The sequence below is a fragment of the Sebastes umbrosus genome, chromosome 5 (assembly GCF_015220745.1).
Source record: "Sebastes umbrosus isolate fSebUmb1 chromosome 5, fSebUmb1.pri, whole genome shotgun sequence".
Classification (NCBI taxonomy): domain Eukaryota; kingdom Metazoa; phylum Chordata; class Actinopteri; order Perciformes; family Sebastidae; genus Sebastes; species Sebastes umbrosus.
Window position 1 is genome coordinate 21,264,595 of NC_051273.1, and position 16,883 is coordinate 21,281,477.

At 43.2% G+C, this 16,883-nt stretch overlaps 1 long non-coding RNA gene across 2 annotated transcripts; it reads right to left on the reverse strand.

Annotated features, from left to right (window-relative positions):
* Nucleotide 1: 1 nt before the first annotated feature.
* On the reverse strand, nucleotides 2-16,172 carry LOC119488925. 2 transcript variants are annotated; one of them, XR_005207058.1, is made up of 4 exons: nucleotides 8,263-8,272; nucleotides 5,498-5,501; nucleotides 2,271-2,275; nucleotides 2-219 (listed from the first exon to the last, which is right to left on the reverse strand). It is a non-coding gene; the product is annotated as an uncharacterized LOC119488925 (long non-coding RNA). The 2 variants fall into 2 exon arrangements; XR_005207059.1 differs by lacking the exons at nucleotides 2,271-2,275; nucleotides 5,498-5,501; nucleotides 8,263-8,272 and adding exons at nucleotides 12,020-12,023; nucleotides 16,161-16,172.
* Between the last annotated feature and the right edge of the window lie 711 nt (nucleotides 16,173-16,883).

The window sequence follows — 16,883 nt, forward strand, 5'->3', positions numbered from 1 at the left end:
TACAGAAATAAAACCCATTTAGTCCATTTTAGCGTATCAGCGCAGTGTTATCAATACATTGCCGGACAATGGACGCTACAAACTGAAAGTGTCTGCTGTCTCAGCACAGAGTAACAGGAATCCGATTTCACACACAGGACGAGAGAGAGTTGACAGACAAGACGATGGCGGAAGATTTGGTGTCAAAACGAAAAGCAAAATCGCCTATTTGGCAATTTCCTCACCCTATACCGGACGCATTTCCAATACTGGTATCGGTATCGGAACAACTCTAGTTCTCTATTGGGCTTGAGTTTGCCATGTTATGATTTGAGCATGTGTTTTATGCTTAATGCAGTACCTGTGAGGGTTTCTGGACAATATCTGTCATTGTTTTGTGTTGTTAATTGATTTCCAATAATAAATATATACATACATTTGCATATAGCAGCATATTTGCCCACTCACATGTTGCTAAGAGTATCATAAATACTTGACAAATCTCTCTTTAAGGTACACTTTGAACAGATAAAAATTTGTAATTTATTTGTGAATAATCACGATTAACTATGGACCATCATGCAATTAATTAAAATTAAATATTATAATCAATCGATAGCCCTGGTTTATGCACTATTCAGTATATGTGTGTGTGCAGGTGGCTGTTTCCTTGTACATACACGCCTACATCTACGGTGTGTGTGCGCATGCAAGAAACCAAGTAAGAGGTCGTGGAGGATAGATAGGCAGAGGGCAGTGGGGATCAGAGTGCATGCTGGGAGCTGGACTGTGCAGCTTGTTCACTCTGTGTCAGTCAAGAGCTGGGGGTGGAGGGGAGCGAGGGAGGTGGAGGAAAAGGGGGGGGGGGAGGGGGACCGCCAGAGCAGCCCCTGTGGAAAAACTCCACACAGGAGGAGGAAGAGGACACGCAACAAGCTGCGAGGGAACAGTATTAAAAAGGGAGGTTGTCAATCCGGTCTGAGCTGGTTACCCCACCCTGTACTGTGTGCCAAGTTTCAGGAAAGGCTGTCCCCTCGCTCACGTGTGGGGGGGAGATTAAATGATCGACTGAAGCCTGCGCAGTGGGAGGGGGGTTTCAGCAGAACGAGCCATCCTCGATTTCTCTGTTAACACATTCACACAAATACTGTAACATCACGGAGACGTCAATAACGCACATAAACACACATATAGGACGCTCACCTCATCCGACCCTCCTCCTCCCACCACCTTTTCCATCTGCCAGGGAGACCCAGCAGGGGGTGAGGCCGGGGGGTGGGGGAGGGGGGTGGGTGGAGGATGCATTGAGCGTGTTGCTCTCGACAAGAGCGAGGCATTGAAATGACATTCCTTCAGATCAGCCCTCCTGGTATGTTTGTACGCTACACCCCACTACCAAACCTGCCTAACCTGGCTGCCTCTCCTCTTTCTTACCTTGGTTCTCTGTTCTGTTCTCCCCCATGAAAAGCAACGCCTATCTCCACACCTTGAGATCTGGCAACATGTCAGCTCTGTCTACAGGTGAGTGTCAGGTAAAGCCGTTAAAAAGTCTTCAATAGGGAAGCAGGCAGGCAGGAGAGTTTGTTCAAACTTATCATGATCCTCTAAATGGGTCAATGACTGTTTTCATTTAGGCAAAACATTGTAATAAAGTTAAAAGTTTGTTCATTCAAATTACACAGGTCATATGTTTGGGCTGGGATATCTCCCAACTCTCGATATGTAGTGCAATTTTGAAGTATTGCATTCACTTTTTTAACACTACACCATGGGAAAAGTGGAATCATACACTTTTAGTTTGGAAAATATCTAAATTGACACAGTAAAAATGTTTGATTTTCAGCATGTATGTAGTAATGTCCTGAGGTCAAATAGATCAGTTATTGTCAGGAATTATTTACTGCAGTTTTTGCCAGCAACCCAAAAATCAAAGAATAAAGACCCTCACAAATTAGTGGTATTTTATGGTTTTATACTTCTGGTGAATATAATCCAATCAATCTTATTTACATATATGTATTTTGTATATACAGTTCCCTTTGTTAACATTTTATTTTGAAAGCTGGACGTAGTCACACATGTATAGCTCTCACATCAGCTCTGTTGTTTTTATACATCCTTGGTCAGCTCCATCGGGGCTGTTTGAATGCATTTAACATAATTGTTAGTATATTTGAGGGTGCAGGTCGTATCCATGCGGACCCTCCGCTGTTTTCTACTTTCTTGTTTCGGCTCGCTGTGGTTTGTTTTGTTTTTTTGACGGATATGGAGCGGATATGACGTCACGTTACTCAGACTACAACAATAAAAGCAGTAGCTTCCTTCTACCTCTGCATAGACTCAAATGAAGCAAATATATAGTTTCTGGCATTAAAAAATTGATTTCAAAATCGTAAAAAATAAAATTGCGATACATAGGTGAATCAAATTTTCCCCCCACCCCATCATATGTTAGGGCTTCGTTTGATTAATTGTAAAATGTTTAACGGCTCCACCGTTTCTTGCTCCTTACTGTACGTCTCCCTTGAACTCAATAAGTTTTAATAGGCAGCTGACCACAAAGCCTCTGCAAACACCGCCAACGTCTTTCACAAAGCTCTGATGAAAACGGACTGTCAAATATGGCATGAGCAAATTTTATTATCCCAGCCCTCATCTGAATATGCTGAGGGGAGGGAGGCGAGCGCAAAGACAAAGAGAGACGGCACAGGAGGGAGAAAGAAAGAGAGAGAGAGAGAGAGAGAGGAGAGTGAAATGAGATGGAAGAAAGAGCAAGACAAAGGGCAACCGCATGGCTACTGGTCACGTCCTTCACAGGTGGAAATAGATCTCTGCGAGCCCATCCAGACCCGAGCCAACCTGCTTTTCCTCTAACAGAGACACAACCGCAGCACCTGCACTAGACCAGCTGTGCTGCAAGCTTGTGTAGCGCGTTATCCCCCGTTCATATAGCTGACCCTGGGTCACGGCTTTGTGGGGTAAGACGCTGAGCTGAGAGGAGATAAAACACAGTAACACAAACACACACCCGCGCACGAATGCAGTTCAGTGCCAGCGAACGCATGGAGGGACTACTCTGCATGCAGCAGCCACCTGTCCCCGGATAACCCCGCAAAGAGCACTAAGGACAGAGGAAACACAGTGCAACAAACCTGATCCCGACACCTCCTCATGGCTTGAAACATTCCTTATCACTAATTCATGCCTGTGGGTGACAAGGCTCGCAACCCGGCACAAAGCGGCGCAGCAGCTGTCCGAGTCCCCGGTGTTCCACTTCCAGGGAAGGGCCTCGTCTCAATGCCCACTCCGAGAGCACCCGGGCCTGCTTTGCAAGTCAAACAACTGCTTTAACCAGCCCATCCCATCCCCGCCCTCATCACCTACAGCTCTTCCGTAACGTCCCTCTACCCCTTCCCAAATATCTACACACAGCAAGGGCAGATATAAAAATTACACTTCAGGGACGAAACAACCCGCAACGGTCTCCTGTAAAGCAGTTTGCTGTTGCTACTTCAGTGCCGTGTGTGTGTTCTTAATATCCACCTCAAGGAAGTCACACCCAATTTGCTTGTCATTTACTGACAAACACATCGACATCAGGTTGGGGGTAGCAGTTAGTAAACGTGGTTTCATCATGCCTGATATGTGTTCATCTAAGGGCCGGCAGAATTTCCACTCTCTAAGTATCTCTGCCTTTTGGCTGACACATACCAGTCATTCCTAAATACAAAAGGAACAAACTGTTAACCCTGTGCAACCTCAGATGTTTCTAAGATAGACAAAGAAAGAAATACCTTACTGCCACTTTTTTTCATCACATCTGTTATTCCTATGGGTACTGCACTTAATATTTCCAGCGACTCTACTGAATTTTAAAGCAAATATCCTCCCTTTGGTCCCCTTTTATTCAGTTGCAAAAAGTGATTGACTCATAAAAATAATGCACAATTCAAAACTACACAGCAGCCCAACTATAAAGCTGCAGTAGGCAGAATATTTTTGGCATCATTGGGCAAAAAATTCCATAATAACCCTTTCAGCATATCGTAATTCAAGTGTTCTGAGAGATAACTAGACTTCTGCACCTCCTCATGGCTCAAAAAATCGAGCCCGTGACAGGAGACTTTGGCCAATCACTCACAAACTCCAATCAAGTGGTCAAACTACGCAGCGCTGATCAAATATGAATCAATATTCTGTTACTGTGCTCCATAAACATTTACGTTTTTTAAGGATCAATGATTCAGTTACGTTTGCGCTGATTGCTCCCGCTTAAAGCAGCAGTGGGTAGAAATGGAGAAAAGGTGATTAAACAAAAGTTATTTTTATGGCTTCCTGACAGTAGTGCATGAGACAGGTAATCTGAAAGAAATCATGTGTCCTCTGTGTCCTCCAGTGCTCCTAATGGCATCTGCAAGATTTCACAGACTGGAGGAAAACAACCAGTCAGAGCCGAGCTGGAGCCTTGCCGTCTCCGAGCAGCTGTCAATCACTGACAAACTCCTGTCAAACTAGGCAGCGCTGATCAAATATGAATCAATATTCTGTTACTGTGATGCCTGCTCTCTCATTTTACAGCTAAACAGTACACTACAAGATGTTTCTTAAAACATTTTATGAGAAAAATAGGCATTACAGAAACAGAATATTGATTCATATTTGATCAGCGCTGCCTAGTTGACAGGAGTTTGTCAGTGATTGACAGCTGCTCAGAGACGGCAGGCTCCAGCTCGGCTCTGACTGGTTGTTTTCCTCCTGTCTGTGAAATCTTGCAGATGCCGTTAGGAGCACCGGAGGACACCAGAGGACACCGGAGGACACAGAGGCACATGATTCTTTTCAGATTACCTGTCTCATACACTACTGTCAGTATATAGTAACCGTTTTATAAAAATAACTTTTGTTTAATCATATTTGCTCCAATCTGCCAGCTTTAATATTTCCATTTTGGAGAAACCTTTTAATTTGACTCTACTGACTATTAAAGCAAATATCCTCCCTTTGGTCTCTTTTTATTTAAAACTGTCAATTGCAAAAAAAGTGATTGGATCATGAAAATAATGCAAAACTACTGAGCAGCCCAACTTAAAAGTGGGAGCAAATCAGAGCAAACATAACTGAATCATTGAGCCCTTAAACCATAAATGTTGATGGAGCACAGATGGGTCATCTTTTTAGTAGTGAAATACAGAGCTCTTTTTATAACACCTTGTGAAGTGTTATTAGCTTATTGCTTTTTTACAAGAGAACAATTCTATCAGGTTACTCCCAATTGTACTCAGGTGAAGGCTTTATTCATGCATGTGTGCACTGAAGTGCAACAGAAAAACAGCAGCAAAGTCAGGACTGAAAAAATGTAGACATTAAACAACAACTTGAAGGATTTGGTTGGCCCTCTGCTCTACCTGACTCGTTCTTTATCATTCCACTTTCCTCCCCTGTCCTCATTTCACTGACTATCTCGACTGGCCTCTATGGCAACAAACCTGCCTAGCCCGCCCTGCCGCTCGGGAATCACTTCACTCAGGTCGAGTGGGTTCAAGGTCGGACCAAGATAATGCAAGATAATCGCAATGGGGAGGGGTAGTCAGTTCCTTGGAAGAGTGGATTTTGAAACAAGCCAAGTGACTCACTGCTGCCTATAGTGGCAGGAAACCCCGATTGGTATTGGGAGCGAAGCAGGAAGAGGGCAAACGACTGATAAAAAACTGAAGTTGCATGGGCTGGTCTAAGCCCTGGCAGCTTTTACTAGAAACTAACCAGGAAGTGCCGCCAAAAACACTGACACAAAGCCAGTGAAAAGGTAGTGGGCGAGGCAGGGCGTTAAACTCACAAGCTCAATCATAACTCCTGAGTGTTCAGTATGCTGGCCAAGGAATCCGGCTCAGATGTCAATGATAAACTCTCAGTTACCTGCTGTAACCTCTTTCAATAAGAGGGAAGGTAACCACCCACAAGATGGGCACAGTTTAATGTGAGGAAGCTAGCAGGGGGTTTTATACCACGTTGTAAAGGTCTGTGTTTGCTCTGCCAGATTAGCAATTGGAAAAGTGAAACCTGTAGCTGCTATTAATCACTCGTGAGAACTCTCACACGGTTCATAATTTGTAATTTTATTGTTTTCTTGCTTGTTTGCATCAGTGAGACCAACTGTATATCCACAGGCTAAAAAGGAATAAATAAAAACACACATCGTAATTCAATCCAGTTCAACAGCGGTGAATTACTGCTTTTGAAAAACATTTTCAAAATAGTTTGGACACAATAACAGGAAGGTGGTGATTAAACTATATGGTTGTTTTTGAGTCTGTAGCTTGTGGTGTTGGATTGCATTATACTGTATTACTTTCTCACAATTGCTCCTCCATATGTAAAAGAAGCAGACAAAATATCAGAAACATCATATCTATAATTAATAGGGCTGTCAATATATTAAATATTTAATTGTGATTAATTGCACGATTGTCCATAGTTAATTGTGATTAATCGCAAATTAATCACACACTTTTAGTCTGTTCAAAATGTACCTTAAAGGGAGATTTGTCAAGTATTTAATACTCACATCAACATGGGAGTGGGGAAATATGCTGCTTTATGCAAATGTATGTATATGTTTATTATTGGAAATCAATTAACAACACAAAACAATGACAATTATTGTCCAGGTACTGCATTTAGCATAAAACATATGCTCAAATCATAACATGGCAAACTGCAGCCCAACAGGCAACAACAGCTGTCAGTGTGTCAGTGTGCTGACTTGACTATGACTTGCCCCAAACTGCATGTGATTATCATAAAGTGGGCATGTCTGTAAAGGGGAGACTCGTGGGTACCCATAGAACCCATTTACATTCACATATCTTGAGGTCAGAGGTCAAGGGACCCCTTTGAAAATCGCATGACAAAGAAATTAGTGCCATTAAAGTGAATTTGCGTTAACGCGTTATTGTCATGTTAACTTTGACAACCCTGATAATAATATAATGCAGTTAAATGTCACTCCACTAAAATGTACAGCGTCGAAAATTACAATTGAGTTGAGCCAACATACAAACAGCTATGGTAGTATTCTCAGCAAAAAGTCATTATTTTAAGTAAGGTAGTATTTCATGCTTGGCTTTTGTACAGCATTGTGCAGGTGTTTCTACTTGTGTGGTCACTCCATACAGAGAAACACAACAGTGTATGGACATTACAAAATTAAATAATTCATTCATTTCAAGGGTGTAAGAAAATATCGATACACATTAGTATCGCGATGTTATGTTGTACAATACGGTATTGATTCTCTAAAACGCTGTATTGATTTTTTTATTTATTGATTTTTTTTGACAGGGACAATACATGTAGGCATTATTACACTTAATTAAAGTGCAACCGATGCAATGTATATAGGACTTCTAGCCGTAGCTAATTTGCAGACCTTGTCGCTGGTTAGGCTTTTAAGAAAAAGTAAAAATACATAATACAACCTCATTTAACCGCCGTCGGGCCCGGCTGCTATCATATCTTTCGGAGGTTGTAGCAGTCTCAGTATCAAAGCTGAGTGAAGAGTGAAGTTACTGGCATCATATGAAACTAGAAAAACCTGAGGAATCCATTTGTTCCAACCATGTCATACTAGCATGTCACAAAGGAGGCTAAATAACACTCAAAACGTACGCTAAATTTTGGTGAGGAAAAGCTGGCATGTGAATGAAAATGGGTTCTATGGGTACCCTAGAGTCTCCCCTTTACAGACATGCCCACTTTATGATAATCACATGCAGTTTGGGACAACAAAAAAAATGCATTTTTATGCATGCAGTATAAAAGTGTTATTTTTGCCTCTTCTAAACTGGTTTATTTCTGGTGTGTTCTTTGTAATATGACAGTTTTCCTAAAATTAAATAAAAAAGCATCACAATATAATCGCCCTGCTTACAGCATGGCAATAAATCACAATGTATTGAATCTTTACCCCTGTATCATGATACGTATCGTATCTCCAGTTTCTTGCCACTACACCGCCCTATTCATTTCATAATGTTAGTTTTTGTTGAGTAAAGATTAATACATCAATACTAAGTAAAACCATAAACAACACTCCTTATTTGCACGCCAGTTTCATTGTGGTCATGAGTCCTATAACCTAACCTAAAACTTTCACAAGCTGCAGTGTAATAAAACCACATCCACGGTCTGAGTTCCTTTTAGCTTGAGTAACATGCTCTGACGCTGCCATGCTGCCAACCAGGAAGTGTAACAAAATCTAACACATGGCTTCAGATACGGCACTACAACCCAATGCAGCGTCGTGCTGCAGGACTCGAGCGGGCCGGTCGGTCGGCCCGCAGGCCCAACGTGCCCTGGATGCGCCCACTTTGTGCATGCGCAGGGGAAGAGGACTTCCTGTGAGTCTGTGACAGGCGTGTAACAGAACCCGCTCTGTTATCAGATGACCAGCTCTCTCTCTCTCTCTGTCCCTAATGTCTGACCCTCTCTCTCTCTCTCTCTTCCTCTCATCTGTCGCTCTCATCTCATCATTGCTCCATCTCCGTCTCAGACTCACTGCACAGTACCCACCACATCACCCACTTCCCCTTTCCACTGCTGCGAAGGCAAAGCATCGCAGACCCACCCACCCTCCTGTGTCTCGGCGTCCATCAATGCAACCCACCCATCTTCGCTCCTGTTTCATCCCAAACCAGTTCACTACATCAACATGGAGTCAGATTGGTCACATAACCTCTTCCTGATCAGTGTTTGATATCAATATGACAATCAATTATACTGCCTTCAACTAATTCATGTTTTTTACAGTATACTTAAAATGTAAAAACCCTCAATTAACACCAAAAGACATCATCCAAAGTGTGAAAACTCAAGTCTAGCTTCACCCCCACCCTGAAAAACATCCCAGCCTCTTCCTCTCCTACTCTAATTTGATCAGGTTGTGTTGGCCTCTCCATAACAAATGTCCCAGAAGAGAACAGAAGAAGCCCCTTTACTCCCCCTAGACTTCAGCACAACAACAGAAAAACAACAGAGAGGGGTCTGTCTATCTGCCTAGTCGGGCTGGAAGCTGTGGTATACTGAGCAGCTGATCAGGGGAACCAAACATTAGGGGGAAGTGAAGCTGCATTCACCGAAGAAGAGCCAGATGAAAGTATTGAAAATGTTTTAACTAGGGCTGTCAAAGTTAACGTGATGATAACACGTTAACGCAACTTGTGATTTTTAGGTCGTAGCGGGCTCAGTTTTAAAGCTAGAGTGAAGATACTGGTATCATATGAAATTATAACACCTAAGGAATCCATTGGTACCAAGCATGACTAGCTCGTTGGGAAGGAGGCTAAATAACGTTCCAAACTTACGCTACATTGTGGCGAGGGAAACTGTCATGGCCATTTTCAAAAGGGGTCCCTTGACCTCTGACCTCAAGATATGTGAATGAAAATAGGTTCTCTGGGTACCCACGAGTCTCCCCTTTACAGACATACCCACTTTATGATAATCACATGCAGTTTGGGGCAAGTCATAGTCAAGTCAGCACACTGACACACTGACAGCTGTTGTTGCCTGTTGGGCTGCAGTTTGCCATGTTATGATTTGAGCATATTTTTTATGCTAAATGCATGTTTTGGAGCAGCAAATGATAATTGATTTCCGTTTAAACAAGTTGTTTTTCTGGGTTAATAAATTATGGTATTGGATTGGTGTATAGACTGGCGTACTGGCCGATACCCGATACCGAATTTTGGGCAATTTCGGACGCATTACCGATAATGGTATCTTTATCGGAACAACGCTAGTTCCATGTTGGGCTTGAGTTTGCCATGTTATGATTAGAGCATATTTTTTATGTTAAATGCAGTACATGTGAGGGTTTCTGGACAATATTTGTCATTGTTTTGTGTTGTTAATTGATTCCCAATAATAAATATATATATATACATTTGCATAAATCAAGCATATTTACCCACTCCCATGTTGATAAGAGTATTAAATACTTATACTTATACGACAAATCTCCCTTTAAGGTACATTTTGAACAGATAAAAAAAATGTGTGATTAATTTGAGATTAATCGTGATTAACTATGGACAATCATGTGATTAAATATTGTAAATGGACTGACAGCCCTAGTTTTAACTTATACAAACGAATATAGAGGTGAAAAAGCAGCAGCAGCACATGTTTGGATGTTTGGTAAGAAGTACAAAACAACTCAACTTTTAAATCCACAACACATCATTTGACCATATAAACAAAACTTTGAACAAATGTAATGACTGTTACATGTAGTGCGTTGTATACAGCTAACATTTCACTCTAAAATAAAGCCTCAAACTGCCACGGAGACATCACGCAACCTGTCTTCTCAGTCTGACTGAACCTGCTAGTTTCAGGCCATAGTGGTGTAGGCACAAACATACAGGAATATCAAACTGTATTCAGCCTCACCGCCAAATTGATGGGTGGTGTCTTGGACCTGCCCACAGCCACTGAAGTCCCCTGCAATTCCCCTGGAGTCTATTGTTGGTAACACAGACGCACACGCATGCATGCATGCATGCACACAAGCACACACTCGCACACACAAACACATATGGCGTCCTAGTTTAACCTCTTGCTGGAATTTACTTGAACTAACTATACTTTTCTTCTATAGTAGCACCTATGAAGTAGCATAGAGGGTAGCTGCTGTATTACTACTGCAACTAATATTATCTGCGACATTGAACTGAATGAAAAATGTCATCAACCTTGTCTGCTGGCGCCTCCTCAGAAGCATTCCAAACACTTTCCCAGCAGTTGGGCGTCTTCGTGTACCGTGCTCTTCTTGTACCCTCTCCGTGCCCACACGTTTAAAAAAACGGGTTTAACAAGTATGCAAAGCCAAAAAATATGCATCTGGTTATCGAGCAAGGCAGTCAGGGTTCCTGTGAAGTCTTTAAACCACGAGCCACAAGCAAGCAGGACATGACGGCTGAGATTACAATCTGCTTTTAACAAGATGCTGGTAAGGAAGGGGGGGCGAGTGGACTGGGAGAAAAAGATGTCATGAGATTGACCATGGTGTGAGAGAAAATTGAAATTAATCAGCAAGTACACAAGCTCTCCAGCATGCACAAAGTTACTTTAGTTGTATTTTAATATTGCATGGATTTAGCTGAGGCAGTGAAACCCAGTTGTCACAAGATGTGTCACAGATTCTTCCCTTCAGCAAAAAGAGGTGTCTGAGGTTTCTCAAATAAACTATTACTCAACACCCCACCTGTACTCTGCCAGTTATCAGCACGATCGCCCCGCCACAGCCTAGCAAACATTTGATGCGGTGGTTTTAGTGGAATTACTTTAACACCCCTAAAGAAGCAGCAGTACAGGATGTGCAACTGTCTTCATTTTTTCACTCGACTAATAATAGCAGCAGTGCCATTTAATCACAGCAGTAGAGAAAAGCATTAAAAGAATATAGAGATGGAAACAACGGTGGTGCACGATGAATGCACGAGTTAGCCAGATGTGGATGAAAACTTTATGACACAAACTATTTCTCTGAGCTGTGCAGCACCTTACACTCAGCGTTGACCTATTTGCCATTCCCTCCTTTATCTGCAAGTGGGTCAAGAACTCTGAACTCTATCAAGCCCCATCTCTCTCACTCTCCTTCACACACACACACAACACGCTATGGTATTTATTTCCTCTGCTCGCCTCTCCTCTCAGTCACAGTCTAAAGACACAGAGTGTGTGTGTGTGTGTGTGTGTGTGTGTGTGTGTGTGTGTGTGTGTGTGGATGTCTTTGGAGTGCTTACCAAATAGGCAGAAAATGTTTCCTGGGCCCTATCTGCCTCCACTGCCTGCCGGCCAGCTCTGCTGCCTCCGTCTCTGGGCAGGGCTAGAGCTTTACCAGACAGGAAACTTGCGAGTGGCCCTAGTCATACAGGCAAGCCCTTGCCTGATCCCACACAAACAGACACCTACCCCCCCTCCCCACACACACCCCCACCCCCCCAAGCACCACCACCACCCTCCGTTTTCAGCCCACAACTCGGCTCCGCATCCCCTGCTCTCATTGGCTTGACAGCTGCTCACTCACCACACCTCCTTGCCGGGATAGGCTGGCAGCTGTTCCCTTTCCTGGATGGCCAAGGGCAAGGCACTCTGGGATATAGAGTCCTGAAACCTCATTCGACCTGCTTCGCAGCCCCTGCTGTGGACTACGAGTCCCAGCTCTCTGTGCCTTCACCACCCCCACTATCTCCAAGCCTGCTCTAACGTAAGCACTCAGGGGCTGAATTATACACTACAGTATGTTGCTAGCAGGCTGCCAGGTATTAAAGTACAGACCAGCCATCAAGCAGGGCCGAGCTTCGTATGAAAAAAATAAATAAAAATCAGCCTCAACTGTCAGAGCAGTAACATCAGAGGTGGATTCTCTCATTGGCTCGTACTCGAGTGACATTTCAGACACACTTAAAACTCCTGACCTAAATTATGACTTATTGCAAACAGTGTAATGCCACTACAACATGCCCTGCGCACGCATCACACAACTTGCCCCGCACTGAGCATTTCAATCGCCACTGTCCCGAAAAGTTGCTTATACCTTGTCCAATACATTATTTTTGGTTCCTCCTTCCCCTCATTCAGTACCCCCCCACCCTCTCTCCAGAGCCCCCCCCACCTCCTCCTCCTCTAAGTGCTTCCACCTGCCTGAAAAGTTAATGCCTTGAACACATCCTATAAACTTTATCTCAAGGTTCCCCAGAGGTAAAGAGCAGTACAGAGGAAGTACTTTAGGAGGATTAAAAAAAGAGGAACCTTGACTGGGGACTGCGACCCACCTCTCCTCTCCGGCCAACCCCCCCACCCTGCTCTCCTTTCTGTCCCCCTCCCTCATTCCTCCCTCTCTCCTCTCCTCCTCTGCCCTGCTCCCCTCTGGTCGCCAGGCCCAGGGCAGACAGCGGGGGGGATGTCAGGGTACCTTTTAGCTCACCTGCGATGGCCGTGGTGAAGCTTGTTGTGGGTTAGCTCAGCCCTCTCCTCTCCTCCTCTCCCTCTCACTGTTGTGCAGCTTAAAGCCCCGTATGCGCTAACCAAGCAGCAGCAGATCAACTCAATTCCCTTCCTGGTTTCTGGAGGGCAAAGAGGTCCCTCCCTTTCTCTCTCTCTCTCTCACTCACTCTCACTCCCTCTCTCTTAAAGAAACAGCATTCCCCCTCCGTCTCCTCACCCACCTCCCTCTGTGAAGCAAAAGTAAAGTGGAAATTTATTTGCGCCAAAAAGTGGACAGTTGTCAAAGTCATAAACTCAATCAGAGACGACACAAATCATTAACCCATGCCTTCCCACTCTCTGTGAACGTCAGCCAACGTTTCCATGTATGGACACTCAAATGTTTGGTTTAAGGGTAAATGAGTCGTCAATTCACCTCATCTCATACTGCTCCTTTCCCTTTCTATGTGAGTCGCACCCACCCATCCTATTGCCTGAGGTCATGGTGTCCCACCCCAAAAGCAAGCCATGGCACATTCCAGCACATACAGTAGGGGCTGCCAGCAACCCCCTTGATACACTTTCTGGCACGGCCCGGTCTCTGTACATAATACCTGCCAGGCTCCAACAGGTGAGGCGTCAGAGGAGACATCGAAAAAACGCCTTATCCAATGTGGGAAATGGCGAGATCCCATGTGTAAATTTACAGCTATTGCACTTGATATTGCGCCACTTGCAACCGCCCACCCGCACGCCCCCTCAGTGAGTGCAAGCCAGCCATTGTACCACGGAGTGGGATGGAGTACAAGATGTATTCTGATGCACCATAAATCCTCCCAACACACCTCTGAAAGCAACTTTAAGTCAAATATTTCATGCACACACTATAAAAAATATACTTTTCACAATGTTGGTGCCTGTAAACTGTTGCCTTTTGGCTCAAGTCTCACAGGAGCCGTGTCCCACAGTGCAGCAGGGCTTGACACTCGCTTGGCACTGCACAGATAACCATGCAGAGGAATCAAGGGGCTATTTGGCAGGGAGAGTTAGTGACACACCCACTGCCTAGAGGGCACTGTTAAGCACCGTCTCTGCTGAAGCACAGGGGAGTCACAGCTTTCAAACTTGAGAAACACACATGAATTGCAGTATTTGGTGCCATCGCTTGCTATAATTTGCAGAGCTAAGTGAAGAGGATGTAGGTGGGTAAGTTGAAAACAGCAGGATACACTTTCACATAAATACACAATATTTACACAAGTTGCCTTCTATTCAGTTTTGGCCTAATTACCCACAGTCAAAATAAGTTGAGCCCATGGCTGAGATGATGTCAGACATTTTTATGGCAATGTCGTCTTTCAGTCCAATATAAACTGGTCCTCTCCAAGTCCAGACACCCCACATCAAATCTGTGTTTGTCATTACTGTCTGAATGATGTTTTGATTAAAGCTAGCCAAAAAAAAGGAGGCAGTTAACTGCTAACAAGAATCCCTGTAGTCAGATCACCCTTTGACCTACAAACAAAGACTAAAACAGTTAAAGTTAGTAGATCGCATTAGGCTACAGGAAGGAGGAAACAGCTAATACTCACTGAATAAATGTCGAGATTAAGGTTTAGTTAATTATTTTTTGTAGTTAACTTTAACACCATTTCCTTATTAACCCTCTGAAACCCGCAATAGACAAGTTTTTGTCCTTTTTAGGGGGATACAGGGGGTCTTTAGGGCGAGATAGCAGGTCAATAGAAGTGGTGTACATCATCTGAAAGCTGGGAACCTGAAGATTAATTTGAGATGCAGCTCAAGTTGTGTGTCAAGTTGTAGTCATAAATCAAAAATAGATAGGTGTAATAATTTCCAAAATTCACAACATATTTTTATCTAACAAAATATTGTGCTTCAATCCATTATTTGTTGGCATTTAGCCTTTCAAAAACAACATTTTCACAGCAAAACTGCTCTCCCGCTTGCCACACAGACAAAGTCACACAGACATTCAAAAACCTCAATAACCGGGCTGTGAATTACAATATTAATGCAGCTCATTCAGACAGTGACAAGCTGATGTTTCCTTGCGCAAAAGCTGTTTCTCTGCAAATATATGACCATCCAAGCGAGCACAAAATGACATACAACACAAATAACACAATCAGGAGTCAACAGGCTTCCATATAGATTCCAGCCAAGCTGCTGGGCAAAAAGCACACAAACACACACTAAAGGCCGCTGAATCTGAACATCATTAATAACAGGAGTAACAGCAATAATCAATAGCTAATAAAGAAACATAAAGATTCATGAAACTTACCAAAGCTGCTCATCATTTCATGACAAAGTCCGTCGTCCTTTCTTTCCTTAGAAGGACTGTTTGTAACTTCTTACACCTATAAATCACCCAGGTCGGTTTCCCATATGTGCGCTCGCGTGTGGCTACGCTATTCAGACTCAGACTCCAACACAAACTACACGGAAGCACCAAAACAGCAAAGTTAAATCTAGTGAAGCCCGTCTTGCAAAACAGTGTTGGCCACGGTCGTAGTAAGCGGGGGAGACCGTAGCTTTGGTCTCCAGGACCAGAGTCTCTGCTCCTCTGCTCCTCTGCCTGCTTGCCTTCACTCAGCTTGCTCCACTCTCACGTGCATGTGCGCACACTACACACTGCAGAACAGTTAGTTTAGCTCTGAGAATATCTAGTGAATGAACAGTGGACGTTTGTGCAGAAATAAATGCTGCAGCTCCTCCAGACCAACAGAGGTTTTCCGTGTCTTGTGAAGTGACGGGGCTCCGCAGCGAGAAACGTTATCGTCTCCGACCAAAACTCTGGTGTCTCCCCTGTTCCCTCCGGCCGCGGTCGGGAGGCTGAAGCAGGAAAAGCCAACACTTGGATCAGCACTGATTCATGGAGAGACCTTCATCTGGTCAGCTAACATTACTGCCAAGCAACTGAAATATGGATTGATATTGTGGTTTTAGCTGAAGTGTGTCACCTCACTGTTTTGAGCGATGCTAGTTCATGTCTATTTAGAGCGAGCACATGCACGAGCAACAGGACCTTGACTTTCATTGACTTAAGGGCCACAGGTGTCTCTGTTAACAAGCATTTCTGATTCTTACAAACAGTCCCTTTAACAGGAGTTCAATGATAAAAAAAACCCGGCTTTGCCAGTAATGTAAATCCACCATCAAATCCCTACATTAAAATACAACATAGCTAAGTTAACATCCAAACCAAAAAAACTAAAGCACTACAGCTAACTAAATATCACTAAAGAAAGTTATATTAAATCTCAGAACTTGAACTTGAATGAATGCAACATTACATGCTACCTAGCTAGCTACATCTCTAGTTTTACTTCAATTAGCTGCTAATTGGCTGATCACATCACATCAGCTCTTCTTCGTTGGATTTGGCAGACTAGACACTATAGTGTCGTATTGCTGCTCTCTACTGATTATTAAATGATCCTCTTAACAGTTATTTAAATTCTTTTATATACCATAGACCAATACTGTGCAGGTACTCCATTAGTTTCTTCATTTTCGTCTGGTTATCCAGGTGAAGGTTGAATCAGGTGCGCTCAAGCTAGGCTAGAAGGCACCTGCGTGACAACAGAACACGCCCACTATAACAAACTCGAAATCTGATTGGTTAAAGAATTATGACAATCCGGAAACAGCACAGGGGGGGAATCTGATTGGATAACAGCTCCAATTAATATGAGCTGCACTGGAAGCAGCATTGAGAGTAGCAATTAAATTATGTTAATAGACTGATGGGAACAAAGTTTGCATCAGAAAATTATATATATATATATATTTTTATATACAATTATATATTATAAATTATATAAAAATATTATATAATACCATAATTTATATTATATAATAAAAGATAATCTAATATATATGAATTATGT